Source organism: Anser brachyrhynchus (assembly GCF_964034855.1).
Source record: "Anser brachyrhynchus genome assembly, chromosome: 3".
Classification (NCBI taxonomy): Eukaryota; Metazoa; Chordata; class Aves; order Anseriformes; family Anatidae; genus Anser; species Anser brachyrhynchus.
Window position 1 is genome coordinate 91,624,292 of NC_137696.1, and position 16,248 is coordinate 91,640,539.

Below are 16,248 nucleotides of genomic sequence, written 5' to 3' on the forward strand. Positions count from 1 at the left end.
TTAATTGACTCTAAGATAAAAATGGCAGATGAAATCTGGTGCCCATAAAATCTAAGTAATGCACATGGGAAAACCAATCTCAACTATACGTACAAAATGATAATTTTCTTATTAGCTATAACAATTTGAAGTTATTATACATACTTTTCTGAATCATTATAATGATCAATGAGAATCGAAGGAAAGTTGAATGCTAGAAGTGACAAGGAAAGGAATGGATATCATTTTTCTCACTGCTTACATATTCAGGGTGTTGAATAAGGCATTCATTTCTGATTCTTCCATCTGAAAAGATATTGTAGAGATTGAAAAGGTACAGAGATGGACAGTAAGGTTAACCAGGAATCTGAAATGGCTTTTGCATATGGAGAAATTAAATGAGTTATGCCCTTTAGCTTGGGAAAGAAACTACTGAGATGTATGTGGAGAAGGCTAGTCAGGGATGATTGTTCCCTGTATCTCACAACCCTTGCAGTACGGGCAGTGTAACGGTACTATTAGACATCTGTATTACATATACTTTTTCTGCACAGCTTGTAATACAGCTTAGGAACTCATTACCATATGAAGCGTCAGCTGTAAAAGTAGGAATGTGTTATGCGGATGGGATGGATTTGGAGAAGAAAGGCCATGAAGAACAAATTGGCACACAGCAGCCTCAGACACCTGCTTGCTGGAAGATCATCTGTGGTCAATAGGGCTCTCTATGGGCCATGTTCCCTGGCAGGAGCATCTGCTAATAGCCTCTGCCAGAGAAGGGCTACAGGAACAAATGGACCTTTGGTCTGACCAAAATGTCTTAAAATATTTTTCCTCATATCCACTCCATCGGCTACATAGCATTAACCCTGATCTTTGCTGTTGACTGAGTGACCAAACGCCAAGGGACTCAGGTGTCTGCTGTGACTCAGATCTTCTGCCAGAAGGAAACTGTGGTTCTGGTGAGCTCTCAGTCAGCCTTGCTTTCAGGCTTACCAAAAGCTTCTGATTCTGTCACTGTCCTGGACTTTCTTCTTTTTTTTTTTTTTTTTCCCGTTTTATTTTTTTCCCAAGCCTTGATTTCCCTAAAAGTTGGGTTTTAGCTTCCTTCCTTTTTAAGGAGCACAAGTACAGGGTGCAGCTTGAAGAGGCACATGAGTACAATTCCAGCACTTCTCTATTTTGGTCTCACAGAAAAGCAGCATTTAGATTTAAAAATCTCAAGACTTGTGCTATTACCCAGCACGCATTAAGATATTTCTCTGCTGACTTGGCGTGGAGGAAGGAGAGGTGTCCACTAACGAGGCAGCTGAATCATGACAGTATGAAACAGGCTGGATGTGACTCCTCTGTAAAGAACTTTGGGCTGTGAGTCCTAGCAGACAGGTGGGAGATTCTTATTTGTACGTATTAATGACACTTGCTTATCAGACAGTGATAATGCAATGGACAAACAAATGGCATTTCCCTTATTAATATGTAAATTATATGCTAAGAAGAAATGATCAAAGGCTCTTGAAATACAGCAGTAAATGCTAATTTAATTCCTTGCCTTTCAGCATACTGTGCATTGTAGATAGCTCTTTTCCCTAAATGAACATTTAAAACTTTCATTTTGCATGTTTTCATCATCTTTAGATATTTCAGATACATTTTTCCTAAATATGTTGTGCTGTTTGCATATAATGCTCTATCATACCTCATAAAGTTGCCACTCAGAATTTACAGCAGTGAAGGCGGAGGGGCAGAAGAGTGCAAAAAAAATCTTTATGCTGGCACTGTGTTTTGATGTAGAGGCTGATGTGACCAATGGTCTTCTTGAACAGCCTTTCGGTGCTCTGATTCCCTAGAATTGTTTATAGGTTATTGGTAGCATTGAGCAGCAGGTAAAGTACTGAGGTGGATTTCCTTGCAAGAAACCAAGCCAAGTAATCCCCTTTTGCAAACACAGTTGGCTCTACCTTGTAAACTATTTTGTTTGCTTGTTTGTTTGCTTGTTTGTTTGTTTGTTTGTTTGACTGATTTTCCTAATATACATATATATATATATATATTTTTTTTTTTCCTGGAAATCTGTTCCAGAACTTCAGTCTCTGGATGTCTAGAAATCTGATTTCTTCATAACCATTTTTTCATATGCCAACACTGTTGGTGAGCTTGGAAGGTTCTTCTCTCTTGTGTTTTCTCCCTTATGTATTTGTAACACAATCACACCTGGTCTCAGGATGTGGCATCTTTGCTTCTTTTTAGGCTGAGTAAGCCAATTTGTAGTGGTGTCCCCTTTCAAGATAAGCTTCTCCATTTCTTCAGTCATCTAAGCAGTATTCCCTGAACATGTGGCCAGGATCGGTGGCACCCCAGTGTAGTGCCTTTTGTGGTGACTCGTGGCTGGGAGCATGCGATGTTTAGGGTTCCTTTTCCCTTACTGGAGCTATGCTAGAAGGGTTGCAGTGGAGGAAAAGTCCTTTCACGTACTCTTTTAGCAGCTGCTTCTGTTGGCTGCAGGAGTAAATTGCAATTTTCCAGCTCTAGTTCTCCTTTGCCCATTTATTTGTGCTTACTAAGAGGAACTAACTGATACTGAGAAGGAAATGCCTGGTGAGCAAGACTCAGTAGGAACCTCCTCTATGCTGTGAGGGTGATTTATATTTAAATCCTTTTGGAGCTGGCTTCATTTAGGTTTTCAGCTGATACTCTGCTGTGTCTAGCACTGGAAGAAGTGTCAGTTAGTTTTATAGAGAGGATTCCTACTTGCATGACACCTGAAGTGCTATGACACTTTCTGAAAACGCGAGGGACTATTTGCTCCCACTTGCAGCGGGCATGGTGGTGCCATGCAGTAATAATAGTTCAGAGAGGTACATTGAACACACTTGATTTAAGAGAATTTCACTTTTAAAAGTGAAGGTTAGTCAACAACCTTGGCTCTACTCACTATGCTCATGTGTACTTTCTTAATTCTTTTAGGATGTTCTTTAGACTGAGACTCAGAAATAATTTCCCTTGCCTTAAAGTCCTGCTTCTGAGTGGAGCAGTAAGCTGCTGGAAAGGGCTGGGGATTTTATTCATCAAGAATTGGAAGAGAGTCTTGAGGTGATCTCTCTGCTTCTGATGAAATTCGTTCCTTTATCTAGAAACTCCTAAATCATTCCTGGCAGAGGTGACATTATAAAAATAATTCTGAAGAACAAAAGTTCTTGCCCTTGGAATACTCTGCATTGCACCAAATGGTATACTTTTTTTTTTTTTTTAACTTCATGAGACTACAGCAATTGTAAGATGCATAGAAACTTTCCTTTCCTTTAGATTTCTTTAATCATTATTTCAAGATGATAGATTTTATTTTTCCTCACACAAATAAGCTGCACAAAATGTAGCCAGAGCAGTGTCTGGTGACCACCAGGGCCTTGCAGAGGACATACCAGGTTCATCCCTGTCCCACCTTAAGGGATTGTGGTGAGTCCAGCCCAGCCTCCTCTTGCTGTTCACCATCTCTGCAGCAATGTGTGTCCGTGGAGCACGCACCGCTCTTCCCATGTAGCAGAGCATGGCACACATTTAGCTGCATGTGATTATTTAAACAGGGACAAAAATAAATCCTTTTCCTATGGCTTCCTCCTTTGGCAGGCAGATGCACTCTGGGGACAGAGGCTTCACTGCGGGATAGCAGAGAGAGAATTTTTTGGGAGTCTGTGTGATACATGATTGCCTAATACACCTCAAATTCCCCTCTGAAGAGATTTATTTTATTTTATTTTATTTTATTTTATTTTATTTTATTTTATTTTATTTATTATTTTATTTTATTTATTTTATTTTATTTTATTTTATTTTATTTTAATCATCAGCAGCTGATTCTTTCTCCTCCTGATGGCGTAAAGAGGTGGAAGCTGCTATACCGTCAAGTGAATTTATTCTCAGAATGGGGAAAGTTTATTTGTTTTTTGTTGGCAGTAAGAGCAATACCTAAATAGTGCTGAAGCTGAAATATGGGCTTAAGAATTTATGGAAAGCCTGCTAGTTACAAGGACACTAACATCTGTCCCTTTCTGTAAATTATTAAATAAAGAAAACCCCAAATTCTAGGAGACAGCAAATATTAGATGAAGGCGGCGATTCTATGTCATGTTATATTTGATGGCAGCTAATTCAGTCTGAATAGAGTTATGACCTAAATGCACAGATAAGGTAATTTTGAAGTAATTTCTGTTGGTCATAGTGATCTTGAGGACATATTTTGGAATATCACTTGGCTTACATTGTCCTGGAAGCTTGTCAAGTCTTGTTTAAATAAGCTTGTTTAAATTCTGCTCAAGAGCTTTTCTGATATATGATAGCAAAGTATTTTATCTTCTATTAGGCAAAATATTCATCATGTGCATAAAAACCTGGAGTTGGTCTGCAGCTCTGCTGTTCAGCTTCAGTGGCGAGTACTTTGCTGGGCAGCTTCTCATATCTGTGTCACCAGAGACTGACCCAGGTGTTTGGATGCCTTCCGGCTCAGGAAGTCCAAGGTGCCAGCTTGGATTTGTCTCAAGGAAGTAAGACACTCTTTAGAGAAAATCTGCAGCTTATCCAGAAGATTCAGCCACAAACACACCATGTAGTCCAAGAAGCAAGTAGACAACCAGAATAAAGACAGATGGAAGGAGGTGAGCTTTGACCTTTCTCTGTGCAGCATTGCAAGCTTCTGCCCAAACAGACTTTAACTCCCTAACACATGATTTCTATAGCTTTTGTATATTTTAAAATCATCAACTTCATGCAGCTGTTCCACTTCTTATATATCTTTGACAGGTATGATCTTTTTTATTTATCTTTGGTGAGTATATTGCAACATGATTTCTGGTATGTACTTTTGATGCTGATGTTTCAGAATACATCAAACGGCTTGAAACAGGAGCTGACAGCATCTCAGCCACAGCAGCTACTGCAGTCCTCTTAGCAGCTGCTGTATCTGTGTGACAAGTAAGAGCCTCTAACAAAAATAAAGTCATTTTACCGTGTACGTCTAATTTGTTAGCTTGATTTACAGGTGATAAGTGATCCTGACCAGATTCGTTCTGACACATAACGAGTAAGGTATCTGGAGGCCTTCCAGTGGCAAAGGCTTTAGTATACTATTTTATAGCATAGTATTCAGTTTAGCATAACTCAGCTTTACAAATTGGCTACGTCTGACCTTGATATTCTCTTATACAGACTGTGATAGTAGTAAATTTTGAGACTGTTCCTAGTTAACCTGATAAAGGAAAAGTTATTTGGGAATGTAAAGACAGCCCATTGCAGAGGCCTCCCCCTAGAAGGTAGCTTCGTGCTATGTGGACAGTGTGAAACTCACTTTTTCCCTGAGCTTAGGGACTTCAGCTTTGTCAATAAAACATCCATGTGGAACGAAACTACTGCTTCAGCTCTTATCTTCCACCTGGTTGCTGGTATGTGGCTGGAAGTCCTACAGAGGGGCACAGTGCTGGGTAGGGATGCTCTGACATGGGCTAGCCTCTGAGTAGGTGCCTCCAAATACTTCCTAAATCTCTGCTGTACCCCCTGGCTGTACTCCTCAGCTCCACTCTGCTGCTTTTGCTAAATAATCTGCCACTGATGTAGCATTCAGCCAGATGTGAAAGTGTTAAAGAGCTTTCAAACGGGGAGGAAAAGTGGTAATGTGTTCAAAGCCAGGATCAGGAATCTATCAAACTTCTGCCTGGTGTCTTAACGGGACAGTGGCCGTGCTGCTCTGCCCTTTCTCTTCATGGCCAAAGGGCGAAACTCAGCCACTGTTACTCAGTGCTAGGGAAAAGTTGTTGGTAGCATGTGAATTTGGGCATCCAAACAGAGAAGCTGGTAGTCTGCCACAGGCTCAAGGCACAGTGAGTGAACTGGGAGCTTGCTGGGTAATTGGTAAAGCAGCTCTCAGATGCACCAGCTACTTTACTGGGGTGACCAGTACAAACAGGGCCAGAATCCCAGCTGTACCCAACCATGTGAACTTATTGGAGATTTATGTTCCTAATGCAGCAATGAGAGGACACTTCACTACTGCTTGCCTTTAATTTTTCCATGCACCAGTGTTACCAGTTGAAGTACTCATGCCAGGTAATCAGACTGAGACCTGGCCCCGTGTCCCAGCACAGATGCCTGGGTGAAGTCAGGGTGGTGAAGCTCTAACTGATTCCAAAGGGGCTGGCTGTCAACCATTGCAATAAATAATCCTGGTACCAACAGCCCCAAAGTATTTTCAGTTTATTTTCTCATGCTTTACTTACCATTTTATTGGCAAACATCTTTCATGCTGTAAGTAATTCTACAATGTATATAGAGGTAGTAAAACATGCAGTGATTCTTCACCTTTTAAAATTCACTTAGAATGGTGACACGTTTGCTTTTATCTTGTGTGGCTTCCAAGGGAAAAAAAGCATTAAAAGTTTTATGTGTTTGAACATTTTCCTTAAAGAGAGTTCTTCTGGCAGATTTAGTCTCTTATTTGATCCTGCTAAGTATATTCCATTTCTCCAGTGAAGTAGTTATGTATATTTAGGGGAATTAATTCATATTCCTTAAAAAACAAATGTTCTTCCTGTCAGATATTAAAAATGTACCTAAGAGAATTTGGCTTGTTTACTTTTGATTTTTAAGATTTTTACATATTACCATGTCAATGATGTGAATCATTTCACCTTTGGGAGCTCTGCTGTAGGGAGCTCCAGGTAGTTTTTCTGGGAACAGAGAGGGTATGTGGGGAGGGCAATATAGGTGTGTGCATGCACATATATGCCTATATACAAACTCACCTGTGGGTGTTTATAAATGCATTTAAGTATATATGCATAGGCAGCCAACCACTTATCAGTGCAGAGCTTCAGCTGCAGGATTAGTGCAATCTGGCCAGCATCTCATGCTGCCCTAACACCAGAGGAGGGCAGGGGCTCATAAAAAATACAACAAATATGTTTAAAATGAAAGGAGGTAATAAGGAAGGAAAGGAGATGAGAACGATATGACGAGATTACATAAACTATAAAGGAGATTACATAAACCATACACCCAGCGTGGTGTTTCTGAATTGTCTGAAAACATGTTTGATAGGGGATGCGGGTTGTCCCTGTCTGCCATCACACCTTACAATTGTAGTCTGGCTGATGGATGTCACAGCAGAGACAGATCTTGAGGAGTGATTTGAAAGAAAAGATTCCCATTAGATCTTTTTCAAAGGATACATTTTCTTCTTTAAATCAGTCAGGGTTCCCAGAGCTGAGTCATTAACAAGCATCTTTTCTGATGAAGTTCAGAGCCCCACAGCACTGGGAGCAGGATGAAATTAAAGGTTGAGAGGTTTGCTATACAGCAGACCACAAAGAGGTTCACTCTTCCAGAAGCTGCCTCGTGTTTTCTGGAGGGCTGTTGTTTTTAATTGATACATGGCTGTGCAATGTAATTTCCCAGCTCAGTGTTCTCTGGGAATGCTTTTCAGGATGGCATTGGGGCAGGTTGCAGCTGGGGAATGTGCTGGGGAGGTCAGTGCTGCCAGTCCTGGCAAGCAGGGGATTGAGAAGAGGCAAGTCCTGCAGCAGCTTGCAGAGCCGTAGTCCAGGGCAAAGCCTTTGAAGTACTTTAAAATGGAAAACACTGTGTTGCTAAGCCTGATTTCTCAGCTCTGTAAAAAACCTTTCAGAACACAAGTATGCTCCAAAGAATCACATGCCACAGTTCTTTCTGGGTTATATCTCAGGAAGAAAAGTTAATTTAGCTCAATCTTCAAATCTTTGTTGAAATTTTGACTTTAAGGTCAAGGTAGTAAATTTTAGTTAGAAACAGATGGAACAGCTATTTTTTTAAATTATTTTCTTTAATTTAAATAGGGTTTATATTTTATTTCATTTTAAATCCTGAATCCAAATCAATTTAGTTTTCACTGTTGGACAATACAGGAACTCATCTCTGCAGCTTTAGGGCTTAGATTCTTAAAGGCAAATATCTGCACAGCTTCTGATGAGTCCAGTTCAATGTAAGTGCTAACCTACCATTGAGGGCACAGATACCAACAGCACATTCATGCCTTTCTGTGAGCAAAGACAGGAGATCCACTTGGGCTCATGTCTAGCCTTTGACACCTTCACCCATGTCTGTTCAGGCTGCTGAAAGAAAGATTTGTGGATGCCTTTTTGATCTACACAGCAATCACACAGAGAAAGTGGGGGCCTTTTCTTACATCTCCCACACCGGAGGAGAGGCTGAATTCAGTATTTCTGTCTGGGTGGAGATGGGGCTCCTATATTTGGACAAATTGTTTGCTCATCTTCTGCTGCAAAGTATTGGTGAGACCAGTCTGGATTCACACCTCAAAATTCAACACCCTGGAAACCTAATGTGACATAGAGTTTGACACTAATTTTGGCCCATCTCTAACTAGAGTGGTCCTCTGATTTACATCTTATTCAAGCATAGAGCTAGGTGAGATTGAGTTTAACTGTTAATGAAATAATGAAATGTTATGAAGGCAAATTAATTTCGTACAGGCCAGCAGTGAGACAGTAACACAAGCTGAACTTGAGTCAGTCAGCAGTGCTTCACAACCTTTCCCTTTGCTTTGAAACAAGTGCAAGAAGCATGGTCATACATGGTGCTGGAGACAGAGAGAAACTGGTAGCTCTGGAGCTACCACAGCGTGGGCAGGCAGTGCTTCTGCCTTCACTTTAAGCAGCAGTGGCATTCAAACACTATTATATCCCATATGGAGAATCCATCACCCAAAAGGAATCCATGTTTATAAAAACTGCTTCTTTCTACACTCATATTAGTTTATTGGTAAGTGAAAGCAGACAGCTTTCCTTGTCTTGCATGGAATAGCTCAAAGAAGTCGGATGCTATTAAAATGGCAAATGTTATTGCCAGTCGCTCTCTTTCTCTCTCTCTTTCTCTCTCTTTCTCTTCCTTAGGGAGCTTAGAAGTTTTCTGAGAATCATTTAGACGTGAAATGTACCAGCAGATGAGTCATGGAAGTGCTTGGGGATAAGGAGCTCTTATTGTGTCTGTGACTCCTATTGTCATTCTCAGCTATGTGATTCAGACCATTTCTGGCGTGGACAATGTAGAGTTTTGCTTCCATGCTGTTGGAAAGTAAATTATCACTGTCTTCACTAAGGAATGGGTTTCTCATGGCAGCATTAGATGTAGATGTCAAGAGGCTTTACCTCTTTTCCAACTCTCAGGTGTGGAACATGAGTTTCCCTTAGAACCATAGAATTGCAGAACAGTTTGGGTTGGAAGGGACCTTAAAGATATTTCAGTTCCAACCCCCCTGCCATGAGCAGGGGCACCTCCTACTAGACCAGGTTGCTCAAAGCCCCATCCAGCCTGGCCCTGAACACCTCCAGGGATGGGGCATCAACAGCTTCTATGGGCAACCTGCTCCATCACCCTCACTGTGAAGAATGTCTTCCTAATATCTAATCTAAAGCTACCATCTTTTAGTTTTAAATTGTTTCCCCTTGTCCTATCATTATACTCCCTGATCGAGTCCCTCCCCATCTTTCCTGTAGGCCCCCTGTAAGTACTGGAAGGCCGCTATAAAGTCTTCCCAGAGGCTTCTCTTTAACATGTTGTTGCTGTTCCCTGACCATCTGCCTCTCAGTATCCTCCCATGGCACATCCATGACACAGAAGTTAAAGCATCTCTCTTGCTCACTGTCTCTACAGGCACACTTTTTTGTAATTTTTAGGAAAGCTGATGATTTCCCTCCCTCACCCCTTTCTCTGATATATAATTTATTCCCCATCCAACAGATAAATCAGAAGCAGCACGAGTTGGAAGATGACAGGTAGAAATAACAGGAAAACAAAACTTACGAAAAAATGTTGCATTTGTCTGACTGGTTTTTGATCAGTTGCCCAAAGTCCTGCCTGTACTGGCCCAAAACTTTTGGACATGTGAGCTGATTTCATGCAGACTTGTCAGAAAGATAAAGATATCAAAACCCCCCTACAAGTTTAGTGAAAATAGCTGGTCAAGTGGAGGAGGTGGAAGGCTCATGCCCCAGCAGAGGAGAGGCTGGTGGGGAGTGGTGTTGTCAGACATCACAGAATCCAGAGGAGAACACAGTCTGGAGATACGGAGCTGTAGGAAACCAGCTTGCATCATCTCTGCTGCTCATGGAGCTAGGCATTTAGTTTCTCTCTCCTCAGAGACAAGAGAGTAACAACGAACTGTTCTTTACTCCTACGGTGTCATTGTTCTATTTGAACCATTTCCTTTTGATGGTATTGCGCTCTCAATTATAGTTAATTTAGGTTTTGCTGATAATGCTTATTGCATAGAAAACTTCTGATTGTGACCTCTATAATGTGGACTCTCTCACCTGAGGTTTTTTTTTTTTCACTATTTTCATGTTTGTTTCTTTATTAGAGAGACTATAATGGTTCCAACCAATGGTAAAATTACTACTCAAGGATTAGGTTGCATCAAATGCATTGTGAGACTGAGATAACCAGCAATAATAGGGCTGAGGTTCCCAGCTGCAACCACAATAAACCTGCTGAAATTTATTGGCAGTAGAACTGGAAGTCATAATCCAGAGAAGAAGGTGGTGGTTAGAAAGACTCTGATGGACTATGGAATAGTGATCCCATTCTTTTTTATTTTATTTTTCTCTCAGCTATGAAATAACCCTCTACCATCACATCTTTTTCAAGACATCATTGGAAGATAAAAAGAAGTGATTTTGTTCATTTTAAAGTCTATTTCTACTGAGAGGTGTATCAAAAGAGATAAAGCAGATATCTTCTTTCTAGAAAACCCAGATTAAAATCTACTGGCTGTCAGTGTCCTTCCAAATGGAAGAACGTGTTAAACAGTCAAACTTGTTTTATTCTTTTATGAGTAAGTGAAGTAAGCTACGAATTTATGTGCTTCCTTTAATAAGGGCCCTAGCTTGTGCTTTGGAAAAAGGTGGCAGTAAAGCTGTACTCTCTCTGAGTTACGGGGACATATCTCTCTGGTTCTCTCTAAACAAACTTTCAGCCTGCATGATCTCAGATTTAGTAGAACCAATAACATTTAATATCTACAATTTTCATAAAGTTTTGTGGCTTTGAAATGCTATAATAACTACTTTCTTACACCTAAAGACATTCATGGTAAGTTTGCAATACCTGGTATGTGGATGTGGTTCAGCAAGAGTAGCGCAGTGACCTCTCCTGCACGGAAATTTATTAATGAGCTGGGTGTCCCATTTTTTTGCACTCAGATATTTGACCTCTCTCATGTGTTGGCAGTATTTTTTTGAAGCCAAGCTTCTGTAGAAAATCTGAAGAGATCAAAATATAGATAAGAAGCAGACAGTATGTTAGTACGTTAGTGGATTAAAAGATAAATAACATGGTTAAATCTGGTAAGAAAAATTGCATAGAGTAGTTGTACTATCTTTTGAAATGTTATTTATTTTGCTGAAAACTAGTTTTGGTGAAGAAAGATGAAAGCATGTTGAAACATTGCATTGACAGTTGTCTCCAGTTGCAACTTCTATATCCATTGAATCAAAGTATTCAATTTATTTAAAAATCTCCTAATTCTCAGGGGAAAAACAAAACAAAACAAAAGCCATGAAACAACAAACAATAGGGAAGCAAGTGGAAGAATAGTAATGTTAGTGCTTAAAAATCTTTAGATCACAGTTCTGGTGAAAGAATGGTGTTTTTATTTAAATTTCTAAACAAAATAGTTTGAATAAACAAATTGTAACTTTTTCCCAGATAAAACCATACGACAATTTACAACCTTACATTTCCTTTTTTTTTTTTTTTTCTTCTTTTCACTATGAAGAAATCAGTTAAATTTAAGTCTTTTCTACAAAAAGTTTTAGCAAGTCAATGTTTCCCACTGGGTAGGTGGGAACCATTAATTGAAGAATTTCTCACCTGCACTACAAAGAAGGCTTCAATAGCTTTGATCGTGATTAGAAAGAGCATTCTCTGAAATGGGCAAATTGTCCCTGCTCCTCCTTTCATCTTGATTGGAATGGCCACTGCATGCCCTGGGCTTCAAACAGCTACTGCTCCTGGTTTTAAGAAAATATGACCAAATTAATGGCCTGATTTATCAAGAATTTTTAATGTTATAAAAATTTCATTAGTAAATTTTTGAAGAATGTTTTGACATATAGCCTCTATTACGAGCTCAGTTTAATATGTTATTGAATACTTGTTAGACTGGTGATAAGGTAACAAAAAGTTATGGATTACTTGGGATGCTCTGCATGGCCAGATGTGTTTTCCTCTTAGATAACCCTTGACAGTTTCATTATCAACTGATAATTGCAAGCTATGCTGCAATATATCTGTTTATTGGTTATTTCACTTTATTGTGAGCTAACCTCCTGCTGTCGTAGTGCTGCTCAAAGGTAGAACAGAAAGACAGGCTCCACATATTTTTGTTTTTGTTTCATTGGAAAAAAGATCTTTAAAAGAAGAAAGACAGGATCAAGCAACACAGTAGTGGTTGCAGTCAAAGTTAAACCACCAAATGTGTCATTTTGTCAGTCTGCACAGTCAGAAATTTATCTAACTCCAGAGTTGAAATAATTCCATCAGCAAAATACCATTTTTTACCTTAAAAGCTCTTGTGGCTGTTACTAGACTTTCATGCATTGGAAGCCTGGAGGACAGTTTTCATCTCAACTTTAGTAATCAAATGAAGCTGATATAAAAGTTTACCGACTATTGTACATGGTTACTACAGCTATTGTTTATTCAGAAGTCTTACCTCTGTGAAGTGACTGTGGGAGAAGTACAAATGTATTTAAATCTGTATAACCATTATGTCAATGTGAATATTTGTTGGTACTGCCTATAAATATATTACCTCCTTTATATTGATATAACTGTCTGCCTAAGCAGGCTGCAGTAATTTAGTCAAAACAGTTTTGCTATCAAGGCAGCTAAATCATAGGGGAGAAAGCAAACACTGCATACAGAGAAAGGCAGGTAATTTCTGTCACTACTTTGAAAACCACTGGCTTTTTCAATCAACAGCAGATTTCTGTGAACAGAATAGGCATTGTTACAAAAACTGCAGTAAATGAAAAGTTATTTTTATTTTATTGATAATGATGCTATTTGCTCTTGAGATCTCTGCACTGTTAGAGGAGCTGGTTCAGAACTTACCAGTCCTGCCTTATATAATATATGCCTTATATTTTTCTGCAGTGAAGACATAAACTGAGCCCTATAATGCTAGTATTTAAGGATCCTGTATACTGTTCTTTCAGAGCTTTGTGTGAGGTTTTATCGGTAGCAGCATTCTTCATTGAGTCACACTTGCAATAAAGGACAGGGATGATTTTCCCATTGGAAAATAAGAATCCTTAAATTCTTTTTTTTATTCTGCCTTCGATAAAACACAATATTGTCTAGGCTTTGTGGAGGCTACATTCTCACCCCCCTGGGAGCTCATGGACCTGTGAAAAAAAAAAGAAAGATAAAGTATGACACTAATTGAGTTTTCTTGTTTCCTTTCCAGTCCCAGCATCGTGACTGTGTTTGGGCATCTGGCTGCGAGTGTTTATTCTCACTTCTGCTAGGGGACTCCCACATGTGGCTCCTGCCTTCTCCCCCATGTGTTTCCTCTTCGCCTGCCATGCAGAAGATGCTTTTCTTGAGACACGGGAAAGCCATCATCATGCCATCTTGCCCTGAGGGCTGTTTGCTGGGTGCCTTTGCTCTCATAGGTAAAGGACATCTGCTTTCTGTACGGGATAGTCAGGAACAAGGGTCCAGAGATGGCAATTTCCAGCTGGGTCCCTTGTACAACCCAGCAATATTTCAATGCTATGTATGTGACACATGCAAAAAACCACCACTCTTAGTGTCTTTGGGAGGTGGGCCCAAACAGGCCCATGTATTCCCCCTATCCAGATATAGGGGCATATCTGTGCCCCGACATTTGGCATTTGAGGTCTTTGGAGCAGGTGCCAGCTGTGGCTGGGACTGGTGAGCATTGGTGAGTGTGGACTGAGGGGAAGGGCCCTGGTCTTCTGTGGGGAAAGGGGTGGGAGAAGCTGGAGAGGTCCTGCATGGCCATGGAGGAGCAAAGCCTGATGGGACTGCCAGTGCACACCATGGCTGTGCTCCCTCTGCAGGTCCACCTTCCCATGCTCCTTCCCCTGCTCTGAGCCCCGAGACACGTCAGTGAGTTGTCAGGATAATGGCATGGTGGCCTGTTAGTGACTTTGTGGGCTGTCCCTCCAGCTAAAACCATATAGTCCCAGAACAGCTGAGGGTAGCAACCATGCTCAAGCAGGGCCACCCAGAGCAGGTTGCCCAGGACCATCTCCAGGTGGCTTTTGAAGATCTCCAAGGAGACCCCATGGCCTCTCTGGGCAACCTGTGCCAGTACTCCATCACCCACACAGCACAGAAGTGCTGCCTGATGTTCAGAGAACCTCCTGTGCTCCAGTTTGTGCCCATAGCCTCCAGGGCACCAGAGTTGAACCTGTCAGATACACCACAGGGGTTAGGCAGAGTGGTGGCAGAGAGACAGGAACCACAAAGCTCTGTCCCAGCCCCAGGCAGTGGGGAGCAGCTGGGGCAGAGGCAAGGGCTTCGCAAAACCAGCTTGCCCAACTGAAATTTGGCATTGAAAGGCTGCAAAGTCTTGCCCCGTCAGTGAAGGCTGGCAGAGAAGGGGAAAGGCGCACAGCTGGCATAGCTGTTCCCTCCGCAGAGGAAAAGGCTATACATTACAGTTATGCTTTGAGGATTACTTATTGTTACCCTGTTTATCTGCCTGCTAGAGGCATTTTTGTTTTTCTCCCTTTAATAAAAATATTTGCTTGTTAAGCTATTCATTTTGTAGTTGCCAGTGGGGATGGTTTGATCTCTAAGTCATTTGCATTGCTCATTGCATCAGTATAATATCCCTTGGTCTCTGAGTAAGGTCTTGAATGGTGCTTTAGCAGTGATTTACCCTTAAAAGTGAACCCACCTACAGCTGTTTCCACTCAAGTTCCGGTAGAAGGATTACCAAATGACTTTCCCCAAGAGTAGTCTGGCCTGCTATGGTTTTCCAGAGCCTGTTTAAGAGGCAGTGGTAACCATCCACTGCCACACTCACCCAGGTTCAGAATGACAACTGGCAGAATACCCTACTGCCAAAGTGAGGATGCCTGTCTCTGCCAGGAGGAAGGTATTTGTAAGACAACCAGACTCAGGACCTTGGTAGGTGAGCTTCCTTTTGTGCATTGTCCTGCTTTACCTGTGGAAGGACTTTCAGTGCAAGAGCTGCAAAGGGTTTGTTAATGCCCTTTGCACAGTATGACAGAGGTTTATATAATAGATTTTTGTGTTTGTTTTTATTATAAAATAAATAGAAAGTTGTTGAATTTCTACCAGAGCTTCTCAACCTGCTTAGAATTTCAAAACCATTTTTAGATTGAGGAAAATAAATCCAACAATGAAGGAAAGTATTCAAATCCCCTCCTCCCCCTAAAATAAAAGGAAAGACAAAGAAAGTGATATGTCACTTTAATATTAAAGCTAAAATGCTTTGATGGTGAGAACTCTGCAGAAGAGAAAATGATGGGGGTGAAAAATCTTTAAAGAAGGGAAAATGGAGTGCTATTTTTAAAATTCTTTTATTCTTTTTAGATTGTGGTATTTTACAGAGCCTTGCAGATGACAAAGCAGCTGCTTCCCCTGTGCTTGATTGAATGCTTTCTCCACACACCACTGGGTTAGGTTTTTTCTTTCTGTGTCACATTGATCTTCTCTTGTTGCTCTGCCTCTAACATGCCATTAGGCGCCCCTGAGTGCCAGTAGTGAGTGAGAAGAACGGGTCTTGTGGGTAAACTGCCATTAGGTTCTTCCTGACATGACTGATAATACTATAGTCCATGTCTACTTGTTGAAGATATTTTGAGAGGTAGGATTACCTTATTATTGCTTTTACTACTTGTACTGAAGGAATTTCTAGGGGTCCTTACCTATATCTGGGCTCTTTTGCACAGTTGTTGCACACATGAATATTAAAAGGCAGTGCCTGCCTCCCAGAGCTTGTCTTTGAATGAGTGAAAAAGACAAAAAGACAATCATTATCCCCAATTTGCAGTAGGAACCTAAGGCTCTCTAGTACTGTACAGAAGAAAAGAAAAAACAAATAAAAAAACAAACAAACTAAAAAACTAAGCAAGCTTTGAATAGAAGTAATACAGCCAAAGGAGGATGATACCATGTCTGTCCTAAAATAACCACCTTCTTGCAAGCTCTAAGATGAAGTGG

At 40.7% G+C, this 16,248-nt stretch overlaps 1 long non-coding RNA gene across 1 annotated transcript; it reads left to right on the top strand.

Annotated features, from left to right (window-relative positions):
• Positions 1-303: 303 nt before the first annotated feature.
• Positions 304-15,353, top strand: LOC308193251. The gene is made up of 3 exons (XR_013949493.1): positions 304-1,365; positions 4,340-4,631; positions 13,493-15,353. It is a non-coding gene; the product is annotated as an uncharacterized lncRNA (long non-coding RNA).
• Positions 15,354-16,248: the final 895 nt, after the last annotated feature.